Genomic DNA, 14,786 nt, shown 5'->3' with positions numbered 1-14,786 from the left:
GTGTGCATCGTGTGTGCAGAGAGGGGCACAATGTCTTCATGAAATTACTTGCAGCTACACAAAGTCATTATTATGTGAAGTCACAATCAATAGAAGCAAAGAAAAAACAACGGAAAAGTAGAATTGTCTGTGAGGTAAATACACGAGAACACATAGATGCCACGACGCATGGGAAGAAAAAGCCCACCGCATTTGGTAAACTTTGAAGTGTTGCCTGCCTCTTCATAGATAATAGATAGATGATAGATAGATAGATAGATAGATAGATAGATAGATAGATAGATAGATAGATAATAGATAGATGATAGATAATAGATAGATAGATAGATAGATAGATAGATAGATAGATAGATAGATAGATAGATAGATAGATAGATAGATAATAGATAGATAGATAATAGATAGATAATAGATAGACAAATAGATCATAGATAATTGATAGATAATAGATAGATAAATAGATAGATAGATAATAGATAGATAATAGATGATAGATAGATAGATAGATAGATAGATAGATAGATAGATAATAATAGATAGATAGATAGATAGATAGATAGATAGATAATAGATGATAGATAGATAGATAATAATAGATAGATAGATAGAAAATAGATGATAGATAGATCGATAGATAGATAGAGAGATAATAGATAGATAGATAGATAGATAGATAGATAGATAATAGATAGATAGATAATAGATAGATAGATAGATAGATAATAGATAGATAATAGATGATAGATACATAGATAATAATAGATAGATAGATAATAGATAGATAATAGATGATAGATAGATAGATAGATAGATAATAATAGATAGATAGATAGATAATAATAGATAGATAGATAGATAGATAGATAGATAGATAGATAGATAATAGATGATAGATAGATAGATAGATAATAATAGATAGATAGATAATAATAGATAGATAGATAGATAGATAGATAGATAGATAGATAGATAGATAGAAAATAGATGATAGATAGATAGATAGATAGATAATAGATAGATAGATGATAGATAGATAATAGATAGATAAATAGATAATGGATAATTGATAGATAGATAATAGATAGATAGATAATAGATAGATAGATAATAGATAGATGATAGATAGATAGATAAATAGATAATAGATAGATAGATAGATAATAGATAGATAGATAATAGATAGATGATAGATAGATAGATAGATAGATAGATGATAGATAGATAAATAGAAGATAGATAGATAGATAGATAGATAGATAGATAGATAGATAGATAGATAGATAGATAGATGATAGATAGATAATAGATAAATAGATAGATAATAGATAGATAATAGATAATGGATAGATAGATAGATAGATAGATAGATAGATAGATAGATAGATAATAGATGATAGATAGATAGATAGATAGAGAGATAATAGATAGATAGATAGATAGATAGATAGATAGATAGATAGATAGATAGATAGATAGATAGATAATAGATAGATAGATAATAGATAGATGATAGATAGATAGATAGATAGATAGATAGATAGATAGATAAATAGATAATAGATAGATAATAGAGCGATAGATAATAGATAGATAGATAGATAGATAGATAGATAATAGATAATAGATAGATGATAGATAGATAATGGATAGATAATAGATAGATAGATAGATAGATAGATAGATAGATAGATAGATAGATAGATAGATAGATAATAGATAGATGATAGATAATAGATAGATAGATAGATAATAGATAGATAGATAGATAGATAGATAGAGATAGATAGATAGATGATAGATAGATAGATAGATAGATAGATAGATAGATAGATAGATAGATAGATAGATAGATAGATAGATAATATCTGCCGGCTCCCGGGCTGCACGGCGGTGGCACAATGAGGCGTCACTCACCCGGGCGGCGGCGGCTTATGCTGCCTCTACGGCGGGCACCGGGCAGGGCTGAGAGCTCCGGGTTTCCCTCCTTGCTGCCATCCGCGGACACTACTGGTCCCGGTAGGAAGAGGCATGAGAAGCGGCACAGTCCACGAGGAGCGGCGCTCTCCGCCTCGCACACCGTGCACACTCCGCCTCACAGTCCTCGCTGCTGAGGATGGAGGAGCCAAACCGCGAGCGCCTCCTCCCGCACATGTCACTCACTGCGGCTTGTTATGGTGGAACCGAGCAGTGTGCACGGGAGCAAGAGCCTGTACTGCGGCCGGGGAGCAGCGTGTGTCACACTATCACCTCATCAATTCCTCTCATCAATGCAAAGCAGCTTCATTGGCAGAATGGCGGAATACATACACATTAGTTTTACCACAGCAACAGTACAAATGGCAATAGAGACTGCGGGGATGATAGGTCTATAGCGTCTATCTATTATCTATCTATCTATTATCTATCTATCTATCTATCTATCTATCTATCTATCTATTATCTATCTATCTATTATCTATCTATCTATTATCTATCTATTATCTATCTATCTATCTATCTATCTATCTATCTATCTATCTATCTATCATCTATCTATCTATTATCTATCTATCTATCTATCTATCTATCTATCTATCATCTATCTATCTATTATCTATCTATCTATTATCTATTTATCTATCTATCTATTATCTATCTATCATCTATCTATCTATTATCTATCTATTATCTATCTATTATCTATCTATTATCTATTATCTATCTATTATCTATCTATTATCTATCTATTATCTATCTATCTATCTATCTATTATCTATCTATTATCTATCTATTATCTATCTATCTATTATCTATCTATCATCTATCTATCTATTATCTATCTATTATCTATCTATCTATTATCTATCTATTATCTATCTATCTATTATCTATCTATCATCTATCTATCTATCATCTATCTATCTATTATCTATCTATCATCTATCTATCTATTATCTATCTATCTATCATCTATCTATCTATTATCTATCTATCTATTATCTATCTATTATCTATCTATCTATTATCTATCTATCTATCTATTATCTATCTATCATCTATCTATCTATTATCTATCTATTATCTATCTATCTATTATCTATCTATTATCTATCATCTATCTATTATCTATTATCTATCTATCTATTATCTATCTATATATTATCTATTTATCTATCATCTATTATCTATCATCTATCTATTATCTATCTATTATCTATCTATCTATTATCTATCTATTATCTATTATCTATCTATATATTATCTATTTATCTATCATCTATTATCTATCATCTATCTATTATCTATCTATTATCTATCTATCTATTATCTATCTATCATCTATTATCTATCATCTATCTATTATCTATCTATTATCTATCTATCTATTATCTATCTATCATCTATTATCTATCTATCTATCTATCTATTATCTATCTATTATCTATCTATCTATTATCTATCTATCATCTATTATCTATCTATCTAATCCCCTCAGATCTGTCCCCCATTAGTATATTTATCACCTGTCACATCCTATGTCGGTGTGTCAGACATTAGTAGAACATAGGGAGCGGCCGGCGCTCAGTTCCTCGCAGTGTAGATGTAAGTGTAGTCTTAGTAACCATTATATCCATATTAAGTAGCAGTGCCGTAGCCTTCCGGGTAGTGCAAGGGGTTAAAATAGTCTTAGCAACAGGCGGACATACTGAGAATACTAAAAATCCCCAAACTACTGATGAATTTGTCTATCAAAGTTTCTAGGAATCAGACGGGGGATGGTCATGCGGGGGGCTCCGGTAGTGCAGGAGTTAATACATGAGTGTCCATCACGTTCATGGCTTCAGACTAAAGGTTTTATTATTGTCCGTGCACATGGCGGCTATCATCCTTGTTATTGCTGACACTACAATGTGCATTTAAAAGAGCAGCTTGTGTTATTACTGGATTTTTTTTCTAAATCTGAAAAAGTAAAAATGTCGGCAAAGGGAAATTCAAGAGACAGACTGAAAGATTATACAGAGGCACATATTTCTGTTCCCATGTCATTTCAAGAAGATACAATGTGGCAGTACTATCTGTACCTACATCATTTACAGGAAGAGTCAAGAAATCAGTACTATCTGTGCCTATATCATTTACAGGAAGAGTCAAGCAATCAGTACTATCTGTACCTATATCATTTATAGGAAGAGTCAAGCAATCAGTACTATCTGTTCTTATATCATTTACAGGAAGAGTCAAGCAATCAGTACTATCTGTTCTTATATCATTTACAGGAAGAGTCAAGCAATCAGTACTCTCTGTGCCTATATCATTTACAGGAAGAGTCATGCAATCAGTACTATCTGTGCCTATATCATTTACAGGAAGGGTCAAGCAATCAGTACTATCTGTTCTTATATCATTTACAGGAAGAGTCAAGCAATCAGTACTATCTGTGCCTGTATGATTTCCAGGAAGACTCAAGCAATCAGTACTATCTGTACTTCAATCATTTCCAGGAGGAGACAAGAAGACAGTACTATTTGTACCTACATCATTTCCATGAGGAGACAAGAAGACAGTACTATCTGCACCCACATAATTTCCAAGGAGAGACAAGAAGGCAGTACTATCTGTGCCTATATAATTTACAGTAAGGGTCAAGGAAACAGTACTATCTGTATCTACATCATTTCCAGGGGGAGATAACAAGGCAGTACTATCTGTACCCACATCATTTGTTGAAAGAGATAGTGCTGCTCTATCTATACATATATACCGTAATTTACAAGGAGAGATAGCATGTAGTAATAGCTGTGCCTACATTATTTACAGGGATAGACAGTGTGGCAGTACTATATCTGCTAATCTGATTTAATTGGAAATAAATGGAGACAGTTCTAACTGTCCACACATCACATCCACGAAAGACAATAGAGGCATTATGATTTGTTAATATACCATGTACAAGACGAAACTGGGAAGCAGTACTATTTGTGCCTACATTTTTTAACAGAGTAGAACAGTGAGCCAGTAGTACCTGTGCCCACATCACTCAAAGAAAGAGACTGGAAGGCAGTACTGTCAATGCCAACATCTTTAACAGATGACTAGGAGAGAGAACCTCGTCTCAGGGAAAGACTTAGAGGTAGTACATCATTTACAGGGAGACAGTACTATCTGTGCCTACATCATTTACAGGGTGTAGAGGGAGGAAGAATGATCTGTATACATGTAATTTACAAGAAGAGACTAGGAGATAGAACCTCGTCTCAGGGAAAGACTTAGAGGTAGCACATCATTTACAGGGAGACAGTACTATCTGTGCCTACATCATTTACAGGGTGTAGAGGGAGGAAGAATGATCTGTATACATGTAATTTACAAGAAGAGACTAGGAGATAGAACCTCGTCTCAGGGAAAGACTTAGAAGTAGCACATCATTTATAGGGAGACAGTACTATCTGTACCGATCTATATTATCGTTTACAGGTAGTACAGTACTATCTGTGCCATCAAAATGCACCAGAATGCTGAAACTGTGCTGCTTTTACTCTACCAAGGTGTTAAGTTAACACATTGAAAAAACCCAGATATGGTCTTCTCCTATGTAACAACCCGCAGTAAATGTAGCTAGTCCCATCTTGTGGTCACACTAGCCATGCGGCTTGTAACTATGTAACAGAGTCAAGTCATTGTTCTCTATGAGAATCCCGATCAGTGCAAGGTTCCACCTTAGGTTATGTGCACACGTAGAATGGTCCACTAAGGATTTTTCTACAGCAGATTTGATAAATCTGCAGGGCAAAAACACTGCGTTTTTCCTGCGGATTTACCGCGGATTTACTGCGGTTTTTGTGCGGATTCCACTGTGGTTTTACACCTGCGGTTTTCTGTTATGGAGCAAGTGTAAAACCGCTGCGGAATCCGCACAAAGAATTGACATGCTGCGGAATGTAAACCTCTGCGTTTCCGCGCGTTTTTTCCGCAGCATGGGCACAGCGTTTTCGGTTTCCCATAGGCTTACATTGTACTGTAAACTCATGGGAAACTGCTGCGGATCTGCAGCTGCGGATCCACAGCAAAATCCGCATTGTGTGCACAGAGCCTTATATTCCTAGCATGCGCCATTAAACGTCCCTCTCCTGGGACTTTCAACCCAATGTGTGACAGTCCATTAAATTACACCAATATATTCCGCAGCGCTGTACACCGCCTATAATCATGTGATACTGCCACCAAAGCAGCAACAATTGTAACCTAAATATGACTAAGATGTTTCCTTGACCCCTTTGCTCCAACAACCCTAGAATGAGTTTCGGCAGCCCCCAACAGCTAGTAGATGCCACTAGGAGTCTTCTTATAAGTTGTCATATTATATTTCCCAGTGAACACTGGATACAATACATACCCTGGCAGAATTTTTGCTTTCTTGGCCTTTTTCAGAAAATATGAATGATAACACCAAAACCTTTTCTCCACTCATGGTTAGTGGTTGGGTGTTTTCTCTTTTTAAATCATAATGACAACCCAAAACATCCAAATGACCCTGATCAAAAGTCCACATACCCTGGTGATTTTGGCATGATAACATGCACAGAAGTTGACACAAATGGGTTTGAATAGCTACTAAATGTAATATCCTCACCTGTGACCTGTTTGCTTGTAATCAGTGTGTGTGCATAAAAGCTGAGTGAGTTTCTGGGATCCAGACAGACTCTTGCATCTTTCATCCAGCCACTGATGTTTCTGGATTGTGAGTCATGGGGAAAGGAAAAGAATTGTCAACGGATCTACAGGCAAAAGGTAGTTGAACTGTACAAAACAGGAACGGAATACAAAAAGATATCCAAGGAATTGATAATGCCAGTCAGCAGTGTTCAAACTGTGATTAACAAATGGAATATAAGGGGCTCTGTAAAAACAAAACCACGGTCAGTTAGACCATCAAAAATGTCGTCCACAACTGCCAGGAAAATTGTTCGGGATGCAAAGAAAAACCCACAAATAACAGCAGCTGAAATACCGGACTCTGAAAACTAGCGGTGTGGCTGTTTCAAGATGCACAATAAGGAGGCACTTGAAGAAAAATGGGCTGCATGGTTGAGGTGCCAGAAGAAAGTCATTACTGCGCAAATGCCACAAAGTATCTCGCCTACAATACGCAAAACAGCGCAGAGACAAGCCTCCAAACTTCTGGAACAAGGTAATTTGGAGAAACGAGACCAAAATAGAACTTTTTGGCCACAACCATAAATGTTACATTTGGAGAGAGGTCAACAAGGCCTATGATGAAAGGAACACCATTCCTACTGTAAAGCATGGAGGTGGATCACTGATGTTTTGGGGATGTGTGAGCTACAAAGGCACAGGAAACTTGGTCAAATGTGAAGGAAAGATGAATGCAGCAAGTTATCAGCAAATACTGAAGACAAATTTGCTCTCATCAGCCCAGAAGCTGCACATGGGACGTACTTGGACGTTCCAACATGACAATGATCCAAAACACAAGGCCAAGTCGACCTTTCATTGGCTACAGCAGAACAAAGTGAAGGTCCTGGCCATCTCAGTCTCCTGACCTCAATATCATTGAGTAACTCTGGGGAGATCTCAAGCGCGCAGTTCATGCTAGACAGCCCAGGAATTTACAGGAACTGGAGGCTTTTTGCCAAGAAGAGTGGGCAGCTTTACCATCTGAGAAAATAAAGAACCTCATCCACAACTACCACAAAAGACTTCAAGCTCTCATTGATGTTAGAGGGGGCAATACACGGTATTAAGAAATGGGGTGTGTGAACTTTTGATCAGGGTCATTTGGATGTTTTGGGTTGTCATTATGGTTTAAAAAGAGAAAACACAGTAGTTTGACAATAAATGGCTTCACCCAACCACTAACCATGAGTGGAGAAAAAGTTTTGGTGTTATCATTCATATTCTCTGAAAAAAGGCCAAGAAAACAAAAATTCTGCCGGGGTATGTAAACTTTTGAGCACAATTGTATACTGTATCTGTGACAAAGGGACATAATCGCTTCTGTTGGTTCAAGCAGCAAGATTTTTGGCCTCGGGAAACCACAGAAAGGTTATGTCAACATGAATTATGTATATATCATAGTCGCGTTTGGGGTATCTAGGATGATGAACGTATGCTCGGAGATATGGCGGTCATATCTGTGGGAAAATATCACATAAATTCGACCTGTGTCCTGCGCCCATTTTTCCTTGCACACAATTAGCGAACTTCCCCTCACCTGACCTGGAGGACGAGTGGGGGTTGTGGATGAAACCCATTATAATCTGTCTTCCAAGAAAAAAAAACATTGTCAGACCCAGGAGAAACAACAGTTATCATAGATTTGTTCAAATGTCCGCGGTGTCTCATCCCCCAGATCCAATCTGGTAGGCGATTCTGTATTTTATCCCTTTTATTTTTGTACTTTTGTTGCCCAGTGTGTGCCTTTTTACTATATCGCCTGTTTGTAACTTTGTAAACACTATACCCTATTTGTATATTACATCTAGAAATGTAATAAGTTTGTTCCTTGCTCCTCTAAACGTGCCCACAACACCAAAGAGGGAAAGCATAGCCTGGTTGTGTCACCATGTGTTAGAAGAGTACCTGTTGGGTGCTTGGGGAAGCTCGATTTGTGTGTGCATTAGTATGGCACCCAGGGCAGGCGTGTCGCTGACCTAACACGATGGCGAATGATGGAAGCAAGAAGTGTGGATGTGGGAACTGGCTGTAGCATATAGCTCAATGTCAGCCTATTGCGATCCAAGTCACACTTGCCGCAAGTGGGCTGTGTTCATGCCAATAAAAACTCACATGCAAACAGTGGCTGTGGCGAATGCAGAAGTCAGAAGATCATCTTCTGCCATATGCATCAAGAGAACAGCATTTGCAGTTTCGCATCACTGATCTGTATGCTGAAAGCATCAAACACAACTCTGCTATGCCCAGTTATTACAAACTCTGTTGAGGCGGAGTACAGGGGAATTGAGCTCTGCTAGAAACAAGCTAACAGAAAACTCTCAGGCACTGGCAGATATGCTGGTTGGAAGATGGTAGATGATAAAATTAATGAGGCAGAAATACACAGTTCATAGAAGAATAGAGGGAACTCACTTAATTAACCTACTGATAACTCAGAGAGATTGGGCTAGTCAGGAGCATGAGTGAGGGGTCTGCAGCATTTGGGAGAAGCAGGGTGCTGCCAGGAAATGTAGTTTTATCAGTGTAAGAATAGAGACTCCTATTCTGCTATGTGAAAAGCTGAATGCGCTGAGGGGCATATAGAGATGAAAAAAGACACAAAGATATAAGAAAGAAACTTTATGTTCCCTTATTAGTCTGAATATTAACTACAAGAATGTATGTACTTTTTATTTGTGAAAAATAATGTGATTCTAGGAATAACCTTTTAACTATGTCTATTATTTTGGAACTCTAAAAAGTTATATTAATAACTTAATTAAGAAAACTTTTTGGGGTGTTTGTATTTTACCAGTCTGATGGTATTGATTATTCTGGGACCTCTGCCAGTGATGTTTGTGGGGGAACTCTAATGGCGCTGTTAATAAAAGCACGTTGGATGTCATTATTTGGCATGGTCCTTGAGGATAATAGAAAATACTTTCTACAGCCCAGTAGTCTGTTCATTCTAGTAATTTTGGAGGTCCCTAAGGTAAGTCTCTTACCGATAAGTAGGTTATGGCATAGCATACGCAATTACGTGTCCCCCTTAACGGAGACATCTATAGGGGATTGGACAAACTCATTAGGTTAGAAGGCTCCCTTGATGATAAACTGATCACAGATGCTCTCATTACTACACTGGGGTCACAAAAAAGAACCCACTTTAAACTCTGAATTCCTTAATATGGTAATTAAAAATGGGTTTCTATACCAGATGAGGGCTGTTTGGGGGAGAAGACTCCTTTAAATACTCACCGATGTTTGCCCTGCTCATCTAGGGGTGCGGTATAATGTGCTAATAGGAACCATGGAGGAAACCTATATGCTGCACCGAGCTGCACATTAAGTTGTTATTTTTCAATCCAGGGATTAAGCTGCATAAACTCTATTTAATGCCCCAGCCTGAAACTCATTAAACCACTGTAGAGGGATTGCGGTAAAGCTGATAATTGGACGCCTTATGTTTCTGTTTGCATTGCTTTCTAAATGTTTTTTTTTTTTTTCGTATTGAACATGGACAATCAATTCTTATGTTATCACGCTGCGTCCTTATACGTGGGAGCTGGTTTAACTGTTCACTGACTGCAGGCTCCTGAAACATTGCCAAGAGAAAATATTACAGGGACAGTCATCACAATAACCCTATGATAAAAAAAAACTAAAATACTGCTCCACACTGCAAGATTATAACTGTTATACTACTTCCCATATGTACACGAATATAAGCATTTTAATAGCAACTAATATAACTACTATAATACTGCCTACTATGTACAAGAATATAATTACTATAATACTGCTCCTATGTACAAGAACATAACTACTATATTACTGCCCATATGTACAAGAATATAACTATTATAATACTGCTCCTATGTACAAGAATATAACTATTATAATACTGCTCCTATGTACAAGAATATAACTATTATAATACTGCTCCTATGTACAAGAATATAACTATTATAATACTGCTCCTATGTACAAGAATATAACTACTATAATACTGCTCCTATGTACAAGAATATAACTACTATAATACTGCCCCTATGTACAAGAATATAACTATTATAATACTGCTCCTATGTACAAGAATATAACTACTATAATACTGCCCATATGTACAAGAATATAACTATTATAATACTGCTCCTATGTACAAGAATATAACTATTATAATACTGCTCCTATGTACAAGAATATAACTATTATAATACTGCTCCTATGTACAAGAATATAACTACTATAATACTGCTCCTATGTACAAGAATATAACGATTATAATACTGCTCCTATGTACAAAAATATAACTATTATAATACTGCCCCTATGTACAAGAATATAACTACTATAATACTGCCCCTATGTATAAGAATATAACTACTATAATACTGCCCCTATATACAAGAATATAACTACTATAATACTGCCCCTATGTACAAGAATATAACTACTATAATACTGCCCCTATGTACAAGAATATAACTATTATAATACTGCCCCTATGTACAAGAATATAACTACTATAATACTGCCCCTATGTATAAGAATATAACTACTATAATACTGCCCCCTATGTACAAGAATATAACTACTATAATACTGCTCCTATGTACAAGAATATAACTACTATAATACTGCCCCCTATGTACAAGAATATAACTACTATAATACTGCTCCTATGTACAAGAATATAACTACCAGGGATTCAAGCTTGAGGAGGCTATTTTGCATATTCCAGGTGCCTTCTGGGAAAAGCGAAGAGTCTCCCTAAGCTAGAAGATCGTTGGGTACAGCCGGGACCAGCTGCTTGGAAAGAATCACCAAACCAGGGATTCAAGCTTGAGGAGGCTATTTTGCATATTCCAGGTGCCTTCTGGGAAAAGCGAAGAGTCTCCCTAAGCTAGAAGATCGTTGGGTACAGCCGGGACCAGCTGCTTGGAAAGAATCACCAAACCAGGGATTCAAGCTTGAGGAGGCTATTTTGCATATTCCAGGTGCCTTCTGGGAAAAGCGAAGAGTCTCCCTAAGCTAGAAGATCGTTGGGTACAGCCGGGACCAGCTGCTTGGAAAGAATCACCAAACCAGGGATTCAAGCTTGAGGAGGCTATTTTGCATATTCCAGGTGCCTTCTGGGAAAAGCGAAGAGTCTCCCTAAGCTAGAAGATTGTTGGGTACAGCCGGGACCAGCTGCTTGGAAAGAATCACCAAACCAGGGATTCAAGCTTGAGGAGGCTATTTTGCATATTCCAGGTGCCTTCTGGGAAAAGCGAAGAGTCTCCCTAAGCTAGAAGATCGTTGGGTACAGCCGGGACCAGCTGCTTGGAAAGAATCACCAAACCAGGGATTCAAGCTTGAGGAGGCTATTTTGCATATTCCAGGTGCCTTCTGGGAAAAGCGAAGAGTCTCCCTAAGCTAGAAGATCGTTGGGTACAGCCGGGACCAGCTGCTTGGAAAGAATCACCAAACCAGGGATTCAAGCTTGAGGAGGCTATTTTGCATATTCCAGGTGCCTTCTGGGAAAAGCGAAGAGTCTCCCTAAGCTAGAAGATCGTTGGGTACAGCCGGTACCAGCTGCTTGGAAAGAATCACCAAACCAGGGATTCAAGCTTGAGGAGGCTATTTTGCATATTCCAGGTGCCTTCTGGGAAAAGCGAAGAGTCTCCCTAAGCTAGAAGATCGTTGGGTACAGCCGGGACCAGCTGCTTGGAAAGAATCACCAAACCAGGGATTCAAGCTTGAGGAGGCTATTTTGCATATTCCAGGTGCCTTCTGGGAAAAGCGAAGAGTCTCCCTAAGCTAGAAGATCGTTGGGTACAGCCGGGACCAGCTGCTTGGAAAGAATCACCAAACCAGGGATTCAAGCTTGAGGAGGCTATTTTGCATATTCCAGGTGCCTTCTGGGAAAAGCGAAGAGTCTCCCTAAGCTAGAAGATTGTTGGGTACAGCCGGGACCAGCTGCTTGGAAAGAATCACCAAACCAGGGATTCAAGCTTGAGGAGGCTATTTTGCATATTCCAGGTGCCTTCTGGGAAAAGCGAAGAGTCTCCCTAAGCTAGAAGATCGTTGGGTACAGCCGGGACCAGCTGCTTGGAAAGAATCACCAAACCAGGGATTCAAGCTTGAGGAGGCTATTTTGCATATTCCAGGTGCCTTCTGGGAAAAGCGAAGAGTCTCCCTAAGCTAGAAGATCGTTGGGTACAGCCGGGACCAGCTGCTTGGAAAGAATCACCAAACCAGGGATTCAAGCTTGAGGAGGCTATTTTGCATATTCCAGGTGCCTTCTGGGAAAAGCGAAGAGTCTCCCTAAGCTAGAAGATCGTTGGGTACAGCCGGTACCAGCTGCTTGGAAAGAATCACCAAACCAGGGATTCAAGCTTGAGGAGGCTATTTTGCATATTCCAGGTGCCTTCTGGGAAAAGCGAAGAGTCTCCCTAAGCTAGAAGATCGTTGGGTACAGCCGGGACCAGCTGCTTGGAAAGAATCACCAAACCAGGGATTCAAGCTTGAGGAGGCTATTTTGCATATTCCAGGTGCCTTCTGGGAAAAGCGAAGAGTCTCCCTAAGCTAGAAGATCGTTGGGTACAGCCGGGACCAGCTGCTTGGAAAGAATCACCAAACCAGGGATTCAAGCTTGAGGAGGCTATTTTGCATATTCCAGGTGCCTTCTGGGAAAAGCGAAGAGTCTCCCTAAGCTAGAAGATCGTTGGGTACAGCCGGGACCAGCTGCTTGGAAAGAATCACCAAACCGCGCGCCGTATTTTGCCTGTAGGACATTAATGCAAGAGAGCTTGGCTGAGTAGATTACACAAGAAGGAAAACACACAGCAAGTCAGCAGGATCTAGGAGCAACATGGCAGATGTGACAACCTACATGGTGAGCTGCAGCATGTGCTACATGTTCACAGATCGACCAGAAGAAGAATTAAATTTCACCTGTCAGAAGTGTAGACTAGTGGCCCTTTTAGAAGAAAAGGTGCGGGGTCTGGAAGAAAGAATAGCAACTTTGAAACTCATCAAAGAGAATGAAGACTTTCTAGACAGAACAGAAGCATCTCTACTGGTCACAGAAGGTGAAAAAAGTGTCAGAGAACCTCCAAAAGCAGATGAGTGGAAGCATGTGACCAAAAGAAGCAAGAAGACCATGGAGAAATCACCAACCACACAACTGAAGAACCGATATCAAATCTTTGTAGAGGATGAAGATGGCACACCTAAGGATGAAGCAATACCAGCAAGCAAAAAAAAAAAGGGCACACAGCAACAAGTGACAGCAAAAAGTACAGCCAAGATGCAACGAAGAGTGGTGGTGGTGGGAGACTCACTACTGAGAGGCACAGAAGCAGCCATCTGCAGACCGGACATAACTGCAAGAGAAGTATGCTGCCTTCCAGGTGCGATGATCAAGGATGTGACCGATAGGATACCAAAGCTCTTCAGCTCCAAGGACGTCCACCCATTTCTTCTGATACATGTTGGCACCAATGACACGGCAAGGAAAGACCTACCGACAATCTCCAAAGACTTTGAAGAGTTGGGGAAGAAAGTAAAGGAACTGGATGCACAGGTAGTTTTTTCTTCTATCCTTCCAGTAGACGGGCATGGCACCAGGAGATGGAACAGGATCCTTGATGCAAACAACTGGCTAAGACGATGGTGCAGACAACAAGGATTCGGATACCTGGACCACGGTGTGAATTACTTGTACGATGGACTCCTCGCCAGAGACGGACTACACCTCAACAAACCTGGGAAACACACATTCGCCAGAAGACTCGCTACACTCATCAGGAGGGCGTTAAACTAGAAGAAGAGGGGACGGGAAGAAAAACATTAGACTTGAACAAAGAAGATCCAGGAAAACATACTCAGAAGGGAGGTAAGAACATTTCTAAAACAATCCACAGCGAGGAGATTGGAACAAAACAAAATCCTCTAAACTGCATGCTCGCAAACGCCAGAAGCCTGACAAACAAGATGGAAGAACTAGAAGCAGAAATATCTACAGGTAACTTTGACATAGTGGGAATAACCGAGACATGGTTAGATGAAAGCTACGACTGGGCAGTTAACTTACAGGGTTACAGTCTGTTTAGAAAGGATCGTAAAAATCGGAGAGGAGGAGGGG

The 14,786-nt window shown here is 39.0% G+C and overlaps 1 protein-coding gene across 6 annotated transcripts in view; it reads right to left on the bottom strand.

Moving 5' to 3' along the window:
- Positions 1–14,786, bottom strand: part of DLG2 (discs large MAGUK scaffold protein 2) — a 1,534,662-nt gene that overhangs the window by 188,211 nt on the left and 1,331,665 nt on the right. For 2 of the 6 annotated variants that reach the window (XM_069759331.1, XM_069759332.1), the window contains exon 1: positions 1,915–2,101. The exons of the other annotated variants lie outside the window; for them this stretch is intronic. The gene's annotated coding sequence lies outside the window, so the exon portion shown is untranslated. Of the gene's footprint in view, positions 1–1,914; positions 2,102–14,786 lie in introns of those variants that run through there. 6 annotated transcript variants of the gene reach the window in all.

This window comes from Ranitomeya imitator, chromosome 3 (assembly GCF_032444005.1).
Source record: "Ranitomeya imitator isolate aRanImi1 chromosome 3, aRanImi1.pri, whole genome shotgun sequence".
Taxonomy (NCBI): domain Eukaryota; kingdom Metazoa; phylum Chordata; class Amphibia; order Anura; family Dendrobatidae; genus Ranitomeya; species Ranitomeya imitator.
The sequence above is the reverse complement of the archived record's forward strand: the minus strand, read 5'-3'. Positions and strand labels throughout refer to the sequence as shown.